Source organism: Myotis brandtii, unplaced genomic scaffold, assembly GCF_000412655.1.
Source record: "Myotis brandtii unplaced genomic scaffold, ASM41265v1 scaffold7969, whole genome shotgun sequence".
Classification (NCBI taxonomy): domain Eukaryota; kingdom Metazoa; phylum Chordata; class Mammalia; order Chiroptera; family Vespertilionidae; genus Myotis; species Myotis brandtii.
Genome location: NW_005371209.1, coordinates 1 through 12,243, shown reverse-complemented (window position 1 = coordinate 12,243; position 12,243 = coordinate 1). Strand labels below are relative to the sequence as shown.

The 12,243-nt window shown below is 40.3% G+C and overlaps 1 non-coding gene across 1 annotated transcript in view; it reads left to right on the top strand.

Moving 5' to 3' along the window:
- Window positions 1-10,608, top strand: part of LOC102263291 — an 11,486-nt gene extending 878 nt beyond the window's left edge. The window contains exons 2-3 of the transcript XR_001360070.1: window positions 2,563-2,701; window positions 4,184-10,608. This is a non-coding gene — a transcript (uncharacterized LOC102263291). The remainder of the gene's footprint in view (window positions 1-2,562; window positions 2,702-4,183) is intronic.
- Window positions 10,609-12,243: the final 1,635 nt, after the last annotated feature.

Sequence of the window (12,243 nt, the reverse complement as noted above, 5' to 3'; positions counted from 1 at the left end):
GAGAGAGAAAGAAGCATTAATGTGAGAGAGAAACAGAAATCAGCTGCCTTCCGCAGTTACCCTACCCAGGAATCGAACCCATGCCCCTCCAGGACACAGGATGATGCTCATCCAGCTGAGCCACGCTGGCCAGGGCTTATTTTTGGTTTTTACTTCCTGTCATGGTTTCTCCCTTTGGAGCAATTCTGCCTTAGCCTGGCACCCGGGGATCCACATGTCAGAGCCTGCTTTTATATTTAGAAGGTAGAGGAATTGTGTCCCTTGAGGAAGCTGAGTTCCAGTCCCCTGGGTCTACTCAGGGTCTAAGCCCTGTGGCAGAGGTCGTTCTGATGCTTACCTCTGCCCTGGGCAAGACTTTATGCCTAAGTGCATTTCTGAATTAGCTGTAAGGTATTTCACCAGCACTTGATTCATGGGCAGATGCCCATCTATAGACCTCAGAGAGCCTGGCTATTGTCTCTTTGCATTTTATTCGAAGAAGCTGAATTTCCGTCCTCTGCACCTACTGTTTGTGGTCCTGGGACCCCAAGTACCTGCTGTCTTTAGCCCTGCTGTCCACTGTGGATTTATCCATCATCATTTGGTGGACTACGGGTTGTTTCCATTTTTTGGCTACTAGGAATAATGCTGCTATGAACATTCATATTGGAGTTTTTAGGTAGATGTGTGTTTTCATTTTCTTGGATATATAAGTAGGAGTGGAATTGCAGGATCATAGGTAACTCTATGCTTAACTTTTTGAGGGACTGCAGACTGTTTTTAAAAGTGGCAATGCCGTTTTACATTTCCACCAGCAATATATATATGAGGGTTTCGGTTCTCTATATGCTCTTCAACACTTGTTGTTATCTTTTTATTTAGCCTTCCTAGTGGATGTGAAGTGGTATCTCATGGTGATTTTGATTTGCATTTCCCTAATAGCTAATAATGTTGAATATCTCTTCATGTGCTTATTGGTCATTTGTCTATCTTGTTTGGAGAAATGTCTATTTAGATCTTTTGTCCATTTTTAAAAATTAGGTTGTCTTTTTATTATTGAGTTGTAAGAGTTCTTTATATATTCTGGGTATCAGTCCCTTGTCAGATATATAATTTGAAAATATTTTCTTTTGTTCTTTAGCTTGTCTTTCATTTTCTTGATATGATTTGCAACCCACACAAAAGTTGTTCATTTTGATATCTTTGAGTTTATCTATTCTTTGAATGAGTGTGTTTTTGGTGTCATATCTAAGAAACCATTGACTACTCCAAGGTCCTGAAAATGTATTACTCCTGTGGGTTGTCCTAAGGGTTCTGGCTCTAAATTTAGGCCTATTAATACATTTTTTAGTGAATTTTTGTGCATAGTTTAAGGATGTTGATCCAGCTTCGTTCTTCTGCATGAGAATATTCCGTTGTTTCAGCAACCATTTGTCCAAAAGACTGATTCCCTTATCAAATTATCTTGATACCCCTGTTGAAATTAAGTTGACCTTAAATGTAAAGGCTTATTTCTAGGCTATCAATTGTATTTCATTGACCTGTGTATGTATCCTTATGACAGTACTATTCTGCCTTGATTACTGTAGCTTTGCAGCAAGGTTTGAAATTGGGAAGTGTGAATTCCCTAGCTTTGTTCTTTTTCAGGATTGTTTTGGCTATTGCCACCTGCTGGTATATCCACAGGAATTATATGACTGGCTTGGAGGATATCAATTTTTATAAATATATTTTTATTTATTTCAGAGAGGAAGGGAGAGGGAGAGATAGAAACATCCATGATGAGAGAGTCATTGATCAGCTGCCTCCTTCACTCCCCTGCCCCACACTGGGGATTGAGCGCGGAACCCGGACATGTGCCCTGTCATACTGTGACCTTCAGGTTCATAGTTGACAACCACTGGGCCACACCAGCCAGGCGAGCTTATCAACTTTTAATAGTTTTTCTGTCTTTTGCATGTAAATGGAGCAGAGAGAGAAGGTGGTCATGAATACCTTACTCCTCCATCCTGACTGGAAGTCTTTGGATTATTTGTCATTTGACATGAATGAACGGAATATGACAGTGTTGAATATATACTGTCTACCAGACAGAAGTTATTTCGCTCTTATGTAGTAAAGTATGCATTTTTTAAAAATGCAGATTTTAAAAAATATGGTGACCATGCCGTCTGTCACACTCCTCCAAATAACTAGAATGATAAAGAAAAGAAGTTGGCTGTATAACTGACCACGATCATCAATTCAGCCTAAAGAAAACTCATAGCAATTTGTTTTGAAAGGGTGGGGGTGATTTCTTAACTTTATTTTACACAAAGGAGTTGTTTTTCACAGGGACAATAATGCTGACCAACGCTGAATTAGATCAAAGATTCAGAGGCATGTAGCAACCACCGCTGTCCTGATGGTGAAGTGTGTCACTTGGCCAGCTTTCCTATATTACAGTGTACATTAAAACTTACATTTTTAAGTTTAAGAGAGGTAAATGAAGCTGTAAGTTTTCAATTAGTTGTGCAGTGATTTTTGATGTGCGGAATCTTTTCTGGTGGACTCATAACATTAAACCTACACTTTTTTTTAAAGGTCTTTGATTTACGGCAGTGTCATCGTCAGATGCAGCAGCAGGCGGCCACTGCACAAGCTGCAGCAGCTGCCCAGGCAGCGGCCGTGGCAGGAAACATCCCTGGCCCGGGATCAGTAGGTGGCATAGCTCCAGCTATCAGTAAGTATGCTTTTGGTTTGTGTGGTTTTTTTAAGTGTAATAGCTGGCATTTTATATTGATTCACTTATTTGATTAGTTCCTTTAAACAATAATAGAAATTAAAGTTTTCATTACTGGGATAATGTTTTTGAATTTATAGAAAACTGTTCTTTTAATATTTGTCCTTTGTTTAGGAACCTTTTTTTTATTCCTTTTGTGTCAAAAGGGAGTATGGGATAAGGAAGAAAAGGGTTTTTTATTATATTATTGGTCACCTCCCCCTTTTCTGTTGATGCCTTTAATTCCTGCCTCACCAACCAGGGTGGGTTGTTATCACTGACATGCTTGGCTTCATTCTAGAAGGAAAGCATTTTCAATTTCAGAATTAGGCACCTCCTGTTTTTTTTGTGTGTGTGTGTGTGTTTTTAACTATGCTAAGCATGGAGAGAAAACTAAGTGAGGGTGGTGTTTTGATAACTTGTAGACTTTTTTTTAATTTTAGGGTAAAATTGAACTGTGTGCCAGGTTTCACACTGATGGGGAATTTTTTACTGCAGAGTTAAACTCCTGACTATAGACTTTTATGATGGAAACACGTGGCACCCATCTTCCACGTCTGAAGGCATAACTAGTGATTCATTCAACCCCTGTTCTTAACCTCTTCAGTGTGGTAAGCAAATCACACTGGCGAAGAAAACTGCAGTGTCCCTGCAGGTTTCTCTACAGTACATGCAGATTCCTCCCACTAGGTTCATGTAATATTGATGAATGCAGATTGACTCTATGACTGTATGTTCTGACTGGAAAATTAGCTGCAGAGTCTCTATTATGACTGATGTTCAGGAGTTTACAATTTAGAGATAGATAAGGCATATTCATTTACAGAATTTGATTTTTTTTTAAAATTTAGGCATCTAACCATTAATTTGCCAGTTTTGATGTTATAAACATGCTTTTACTGAAGAATCCAGAGATAATAAAGTTCTCATTCTCATCTACTGCCCTAATAGAGTGGCTGCGTATTCTCTGTTACATTGTGCAATGGAGAGACATCGTCGGGGTCTTCCAAGAAGCTTTAATGAACCAAGACTCTGAACTGTTTCATTATTAGTCATGTCTTACTCTGAACCAGGCTGTTTAGATAGACAGGAAGTTTGCATGACCCATCCTGTGGACATGGCACTACCCCTTAAAGTCAAGTTGCTTCTTATCCCTTCACCTCCATTCCTAAAGAGAAAAATTGGTGGGGTGTGGGTAGATTGCAGTAATTTACTTTATAATTGGTGGTAGGCAGATGACCCAGGTGGAATGCAAATTGTCTTAACCAAAAGTTTTCAGCCCCTGTTGATAAAGTTTAGATTTGTACTTCTTGGCACTTGGACAGAGAATTATATGCTGGGGAGAGTGAATTAAAGAGAGCTGTCACATCATTAATGTAAGATGTAGGGAGAATGGAAGAGATCAGCCTGTCCTCCTGATGTCTTTCCAATCTTTTCTGTTAGGTTTGTCAGCTGCTGCTGGGATCGGGGTTGATGACCTTCGTCGCTTATGCATCCTCAGGATGAGCTTTGTGAAAGGCTGGGGACCGGATTACCCAAGACAGAGCATCAAGGAGACCCCTTGCTGGATTGAGATTCACTTACACCGGGCCCTTCAGCTCCTAGATGAAGTACTTCACACCATGCCTATTGCCGACCCACAACCTTTAGACTGAAATCTTTACTGTCGGAGCCCTTAACATTCATTGTCAGGATGGTGGACTGTAACATACAATCCTGTTTATAATCTGAAGATATATATCACTTTCGTTCTGCTTTATCTTTTCATAAAGGGTTGAACACATGTTTTGCTGCCTTGCTCCTAGCAGACAGAAACTGGATTAAAACTCCCCCCACCCCTCCCATTTAGAACTTTTCAGGCATGGCTCAGAACTTGAAGGTCAGGAAAAACACATTCTTATTAAATTTACTGCACCAGTTATGTATGAAGGAATCATTCCAATCCTGGAAAATTTAGCCCTTTAAAATGTCTTAGACCTTTTTCTATGCAGAACATTGGTATATGTGCTATTCTAAAGAGTAAACTCAATATTGCTAATTTTAAAGGCAGAGACGTTCTCAAAGTTAATTCACCTATGTTATTTTGTATGCACGTTGTTATTGTTGAGCAGACTTTACTCCAAAATATTGTGCCATGTGGGTGAGTTAATGTTACCAAGAGCAACTTTACTCTGTGTTTAAAAAATAAGACAGTAATGTATTATAATCTTTTATCCAAAATATATTTTCTGCAAGTTAAACTAGTGAAGATGATTTCAATTCAGATTGTCTTGCGACTTCATTTTCTTTTCACCAAGGCAAAACACTAATCTCTGTGAATACTGAGAATTCCTTAAAATTATCAGACAAAGAAATACCATTTACAAGTTCAGTAGTTATCCCAGTTGGATAACGATTTCTCGAGTAGTATAACATTTCCCTGTTAAGCAGTAGATGTAGTCTATATTTCCAGGCACAGGGCTGGTTACCAAGAAGCCTAGAAGAGCCATTTCTTTCCTTCATTAATTCATAGGGAAAGGTTTTGTATTTTTAAAAACACTAAAAGCAGTGTCACTCCTCCAGCTCCCCATTCTGCAAAGGTGGCAGTGCTTAGAGTAAATGATGCGCATTTTGGAAACTGCTAAGTTCTATGTCAGATTCTGTGCGGACTAATGGAAACGTTACAGCTCATAATAGGCAGTTTGGATATTTTTGTACTTGATTTGATGTGACTTCTTTTTCATATACTCTTTAAATCATGTATGTTATGACATTGTTTAAAATTCAGTTTTTGTATCTTGGGGCAAGACTGCAGACTTTTTATACCTTTTGGTTTTTCTAAGCCCTTTGCCATCAATGATCATATCAATTGGCGGTGACTTTGTATAGAGATTTTAAGTAGAAAAGTTGCAAATGTATTGACTGTACCACAGACACAACATGTATGCTTTTTACTTAGCTAGTAGCATAAATAAAACCGAATCTCAACATACAAAGTTGAATTCTAGGTTTGATTTTTAAGTTTTTCCTTTTGCACTTTTGAGTCCCACCTCAGTGGCGAGACACCTTCTAGGAAATGGCAGGCGGCAGCCAGTACTGCAGCTTTGGTTTCCCTCGCTCTACCGGGACTTCCCCGGAGACATGAGGTAGCAAGCGTAGAGTTGGTATTTTGAAGTTTTATTTTCTGTAGCAAAAGTAGGCCTTGTTGTCTCCAAGATAAAGAGGTTGTCTACAGAATACATAGTGTGGCATAAAATCAAGGATTGTCTTTCAGACGCTTTTACCGTCTGCTTGGAGGGCCTTTCTAAGCATAATAAGATTCTAAGGTGTGTTCCAAGCTTGAGAAACCCTTATTATGCATGCTGTTATCCTTATATTGGCTTAGATGAACAAGTCTTCAGCTTCCTTGCTCAGAAGGTGTTCTTACGACCACTCTAGAAACCAATGGATTAGCTTATTGCTGTGATTCAAATAGAGATTTTGATCCGAGCTACATGGCTTTTGTTTTCAAAGTGTTTCTCTACCAACATACTTGTACTCTTGAGTACTAACAACTCCTTTTGTTAAAGACCCCATTACAACCTGTGAAAGTTTGATGATTTAAGTATTATTGGCAGATTTTTAAAAAGGTATCATTGTTTCATAGAAATTATTTATCCCATTTTACTGTGAATGAGGAGTAGGAGGAGTGAGAGGAGTTTTAGAATGGCATATTTTAAAAAATCCAGATTATTTGACTAGAGCCATAAGCATGCTATGATATAATCTATTGCCTCCTTTTCTATTTTAAGGAAGGTTTTCATGTTTAATGAAACATGAAATCTGGGTAATCATTTGTGGAAAATATTTGCAAGGAAGTTTGTCTTCAGGCCTAGCCACCTGTCTTGGTTGCTTTCTGCTAAGAGCCATACAAGTACATAAAAGTATTTGCAGTTATTAATTGCTTTATATTTGTACCCAGATGCAATCACATGCTTTTGAGAAAACATCTAGTATGTTATGATCAGTTATTCCCGAGAGCTTAGTTGTTAAATGGTATTTCCATTTCTTAAATGTAGTCATCTTTAATGAGTAAGATAAAGGAATCACTACGTTTACAATTTAGGGGTACAATAGTTTCTGCAGTTCTAAGAATCTGATTATTATAAGGATATGATTCTGAATGAGTGTTCTCAGCTATTTCATATGTCAAAGACTTTCAAAATGTTGAATTTCAGTGAAGGCTGAGTGAGAGGTGAACCAAGTACATACCTTTATCATCCAGTGTGAGGCCCGTTCCACATTGGTCAGTGCCTTTCATACTCAAAGGGAATCCTTTATGGTGTTGCCTTTATTTTCCAGGGAGTAGATTCTTTTGTGAGATATAGTCTGTCTCCTTTGTAAAATATGCTACGCCTGGTATACAAAGATAATGACAAGAAATCACTGCCATATAACCTTGTTTTTCCAGAAGCATGGCTCCTTTTTATTGACCTAACCACTAAATAGGTCGCCCATTCCATTCCTCCTGGAAACATTGTAGGTTTACAGGTTGGGTGGTCTGGCTTAAGGACAACCATACTTGAAACATCAGAGTAAACTGAATACCTAGTAGCTTTTAAAATCCATTTTTTGTGGGGAAGGGTGTGGCATAAAGGGAGGTATTTGTAGTAGAAATTTTGAAGACAAAATATAATGTCCTGTCTTGCAGATGATAAATGTCTTATTTTAAAAGTATATTGCAGTTATCTTCTTTATTGTGCCCATCTGGAGAAGGGAAGTTGTACATTTTCCCAAGCTGTTCCTTCACTATCTGTGGAGGTTAAAGAATAGAAGGTGAAATATTTCTGTTCCTGGTTTGGTGGTGACTGGTTAATAGTTGTTACTCATTAGCTATTATGCAAAATCAGGTTAGTTTACATCTGTTTTGAGAATCTTTTGGAAGAAGCAATTTTATTCTGAGTAGGGCAGAATCCTTTTTGTTCATAGTTTTTATAGTTTGCTCCCTTTATCATTGAGTCACTTACTGGCATTTTATTTAAGGACAGCAAGTTGGGAAAAGGGTAAATTTAGGTCACGGAGGTGAATGAGCATCTGAAAGCAATTGCCTGTAAAGTCAGTTAACAACTCTTTTGTAGATGGGGCTTGACAAAGACTAGCAGATAATAGAATGAAGAAATGCATTCTTTTTCCTTCTAGAGGCAGAACGCATCATCTTGCAGGTGGCTCACTGTAAATAATCGCCCAAATCCTCCTTTGCAAGATTATAGAAATAGGCTAGGAGTATCTTTTGTGCAAGCCTTTCCCCCCCTTTTTTTTCTTTTCTTCTGACAGCTAGGTAATTTCTCTTCAGATATGTCAGGAAGGATGTAAAAAGTTAGTGGCCTTATTCAGAGCAGCATCCTCGAGCCCAGCCTTGTCCCCAGCACTTGTCCCAGTGTTACTAGGTGGTTTATCTTGTACGGTTGTGAAATGGAGTTTTTTGCATAATCCAGACTTGCCTTATTTAAGCAGTAAAACGTTTTTATTTCAGCCATTTCTTTGATGGAGTTATTTAATATGGATGTCAGAGAACATACTGGATATATTTCTTTTTGTGCCTAGCTCTCTTCCTCAACTTCACGGGGGCGTAGACAGGGCTGTTTGCCTTTACTAAGTGGTTGCAGACTTGCTGTGGTTTTGAATGTTTCGTTTTTACCCCTCCCCCTCTCCCCCATCTTCTCCCTCTCTGACAGTGACACTTGCTGTGCATTGTTAGTGTACCTCCCCTTAGTACCGCTTCTTCTCTTTCTGATTCATTTTTTTCCCCAGCTGCTTGGGCAAGGAAGCCAGATAACCACACTTATTAACACTTTCTTTGACTACAAGGGCAAACTGGGACAGGACCCAAGAAACTTCCTGTACACGATTGAAAGGCCTTCAGTGCTTTGGCGTTTGACTGCTTCGAGTGCTTCTTGATTCTTGCTCAGTTTCAGGTTGTTGAGGCAGAGAGAAGTGAGTCATATTCCTATTTTCCCCCTTTGCAAGATTTTTAAAAGGTTTCATTGCTTCCACTTGAATGCTGCTCACATAAAAATTGGGGTTACAGGGTTACGAAATTAGGTATCAATAGCCAGAGGCAATACCCTTGCCTAGAGGACACCAACAAAACAAAACAAAACAAAACAAAAAACAAAACAAAACAAAACAAAACACACAAAAAACAAAGCTTGGAAAATGAGAGGATCATTTTTGTTTTGTTTTGGTGTCTCCTTTTGAGCCCTATGCTCTGGCCTTCCTCCTCCACAGATATTTTTGACCTATAGGTGCCTTTATGAGATTTGAGGGTTTGATATCCTGCCCCAAGGAGTAGCTAAAGTAATTGCTGATGTTTTCAGGGATTTTACCATCAGACTTGAGTGAATGAATGAACCTCTTTTTTTTCTTTTTTTAACTAGGAAGGACTGAGGAGATAAGTCTAGTGAAGACAATCATTTCTCTTATGGATGTGGATAGTTTTCAGTTTAAGATGCTTCCTCGGTAGGTCTCTGAGCCAGTGCTCTTGTTCAGCCTGAGACGAATGACTCCTGGCTCTCCAGCTGTGCTCTGCCACCAATTTGATGTATGACCTTGGGCAAGTCATTTACCTTCTTTGGGCCTCAGTTGCCTCATCTGTAAAATGAGGGAGTTGGACTAGATGCTTTCTTCCAGCTCTGAAGTGTCAGTGGCCTTGCCTACCTTGCAGCAGTGTTCGATTTCTTCCTCCCCTTTGCTCTGCTGTTTGAGGGGCTTTTTTACTTATTTCTACATTATTTGAATGAGACTAGGCTTGCGATTTTATTACTATTCTCCTATGGACAAAAAGTTACATAATACGTCCCTAAGACTTAAATTCAACCAAAGGCCTAGCACTACCTTGGGGGCTGCCATAAATACTTAAAAAAAAAAAATAGAGAGGGGGAAAAGCCTTCATTTTATTTTCCCATCATCTCTGTTGAAGGCTTAGTAAGGCTTTTTTTGAGTCATGACATTCTAACTTTTGGGGTTGGTATGTGTGTGACAGCATCCCCTTAAGGGCTGTGCTGGTAATTTTTTTTGTTTAACTGAAATGGATTGAAAACTTACTGTAAATGCCTAATGATAGTAGAGGTCATTACTTTGGGTCTTTGGTTTTTTTTAACTCTTCTATGCTTAGAACAGGGACATGCCTTTGAACTGCATCAATTAAAATGGTTTGTACAACTCAATGAAACATAGTGGATGATTATTCACTTTATTCTTGGCTCTTTTTAGTCCATTTTGATTAGAAGACTTTTGGCTGGAGCATTTCTTTCAGAGTTCTCTTCCAGCCCATCGTGGATGAGTGTAACTAATGAACTGGGCTTTTACAAGGACCTGAGAGCCTTCATTAGGGCTGGGTCAGGGGTGGGGGTTGGGGAGTCCTGGTAGAGGCCAGCTCTGTGGTAGCTGGATGGAACCAGCTGCTGTTGCTATGACTGCTAGTCACTGACAGAAGGACTCATGGGTTTGAATTGGTTAAAAGGCTAAACATGGAGTCGGCAGGTGTTGGGTTCTGGCCAATGCCTCAGACATGTGATTTAAGGGAAAAGTGTGAATGCTTGTTGATGAAAACTTGGTGGGCTGCAGAACCATTTGGAGGAAGCAGCTGGGGGTGGGAACAGATTTGGTCGTGGTTTTCCCAGCTCTGCCTCCTCCCCTGAACTCAGAGGAGAGCAGCTACGCTAAAGCTCAGAGAGGAGCCACGCTGAGCTGCTGCTTTGGGGAAACCGGCCAGCTGAAGTGCCCGGCGTTCTCTGTGGCTTTCTGTATACTTTTTCCCTGGGTGAAGTCTGTGGCTAACAAATAGTTGAACCTTTCCTGAGAACTCTGTAACAAAGTATGTTTTTGATTAAAAGAGAAAGCCAATTAAATCATTATGTGCTCATTTTTTTTCTTAAGCTTGTGGATGTCTTGGATCTGGAAAGAGTGTCTCATCACTGAGAATTCTTGAATTTGAGGGCAATATTTCCTTCATTGCTCCCTGACCACTGAAATGGGAAATACGGCATTTCAAACTATGACCATGGGGAACAGTCCCCATTCTTTTCTCATTTCTAAAAGGAGAGTGGGTCTGGTGGTTGGAGGAGATGTGGGTGCCAAGACTTGAATGAAAGGTTTCTTACCTCATGCCTCCCTAATCCCATTCCTGTTTCTTAGCTCCTTTTTTCTGGGTTTATCTTCATTTTTCTAAATAGCATAATCATGTTGGCATTTCTTGATTTTTGGGGGGGAAAAGTAGAGAGCCATTGACTTGCTACTCTAAAAAAATGAGGGTTTAGCTATCTCACATCATCACTACCCCATCAATTCTTACTCACCACTGGGATTAAATTATAACTTGATTCACTATTCAAGCTGAGCCACTTGGTGTACTTTTTTTTGTTTAACTTCTTTTTATGTTTTTTGCTTTTCTCCTGAAATTCATTGCCTTATATTTTAATTTGCTCATTTTTCTTTTTACATTTTTTTAAAATATATTTTTATTGATTTCAAAGAGGAAGGGGGAGCGAGAGAGCAACAGAAACATCAGTGATGAGAAAGAATCATCGATTGGTTACCTCCTGCACACTCCCCACTGGGGATCCAGCCCACAACCCGGGCATGTGCCCTTGACCAGAACCGAACCTGGGAGCCTTCAGTCCACAGGCGAACGCTCTATCCACTGCGCCAAACCGGGTAGGGCTAATGTGCTCATTTTTCTATGTAGCTCTCATTTTAGCCCAGCTTTGCCACAGAACGCTGACATTCCTGTCATCGCAGGCACATCAGCTAGCCTTTCAGCTCCACTATGTCACGACCCTCCTGGACGCGGCCTCTGCCTCGCTGCTCCTGTGACAGGCTCACCTCAGAGTTGTCACCCACGGACGTCTCTTCACCGTGAATGACAGGATTCTTGGGACCAGAAGGTGAAGGGGGTGGAGAGGGATACGACACCTTAGTGAGTTGCCAGTAACAACCTAGAGAAGTGAGCCAGGCAAAGGCATTCTTCAAAGAGAAAGGTAGCACGTGGAACGGGATTTGAACTAGGTCAGGTGGCCACGCCTCTCCGCAGGCAGCCAGCTGATGGCCCTCAGACTCAGGGCTTTGAGTAGGGACAGTGACAGCTGGCATCATCGGCTGAAATCCGAGTAGCCTGGTGGGCCTCGAGTATAGCCAGCAGTCGGCCCGGCAGTAGGAGCCGTGGGAGCACCGCTGCACCGGGGTGTCCAGCTCTCCTGTGCTGCCCAAGATTCCTTATCATTTTGTAAACATCCCCATTTGCTAGAGTTCTCGGCAGTCAAACTCTAAAGTAAAAGAGAACCATGTAATATTTGATAAATAAAAATGAACGAACCTAATCTATACGCTGTAGAGAGTAATAAGAACAAACACACACACACTCCCCAGTCTTCAGAACTAGAACACGGGGAAGGGTTCTGTGAAGACAGACAATCTCAGGTGACCTCCTACCTAGGCTGGTAGCTGACAGCACCTGGAGGCAGCCTCAGACCTGGAGTTTCTCCTCG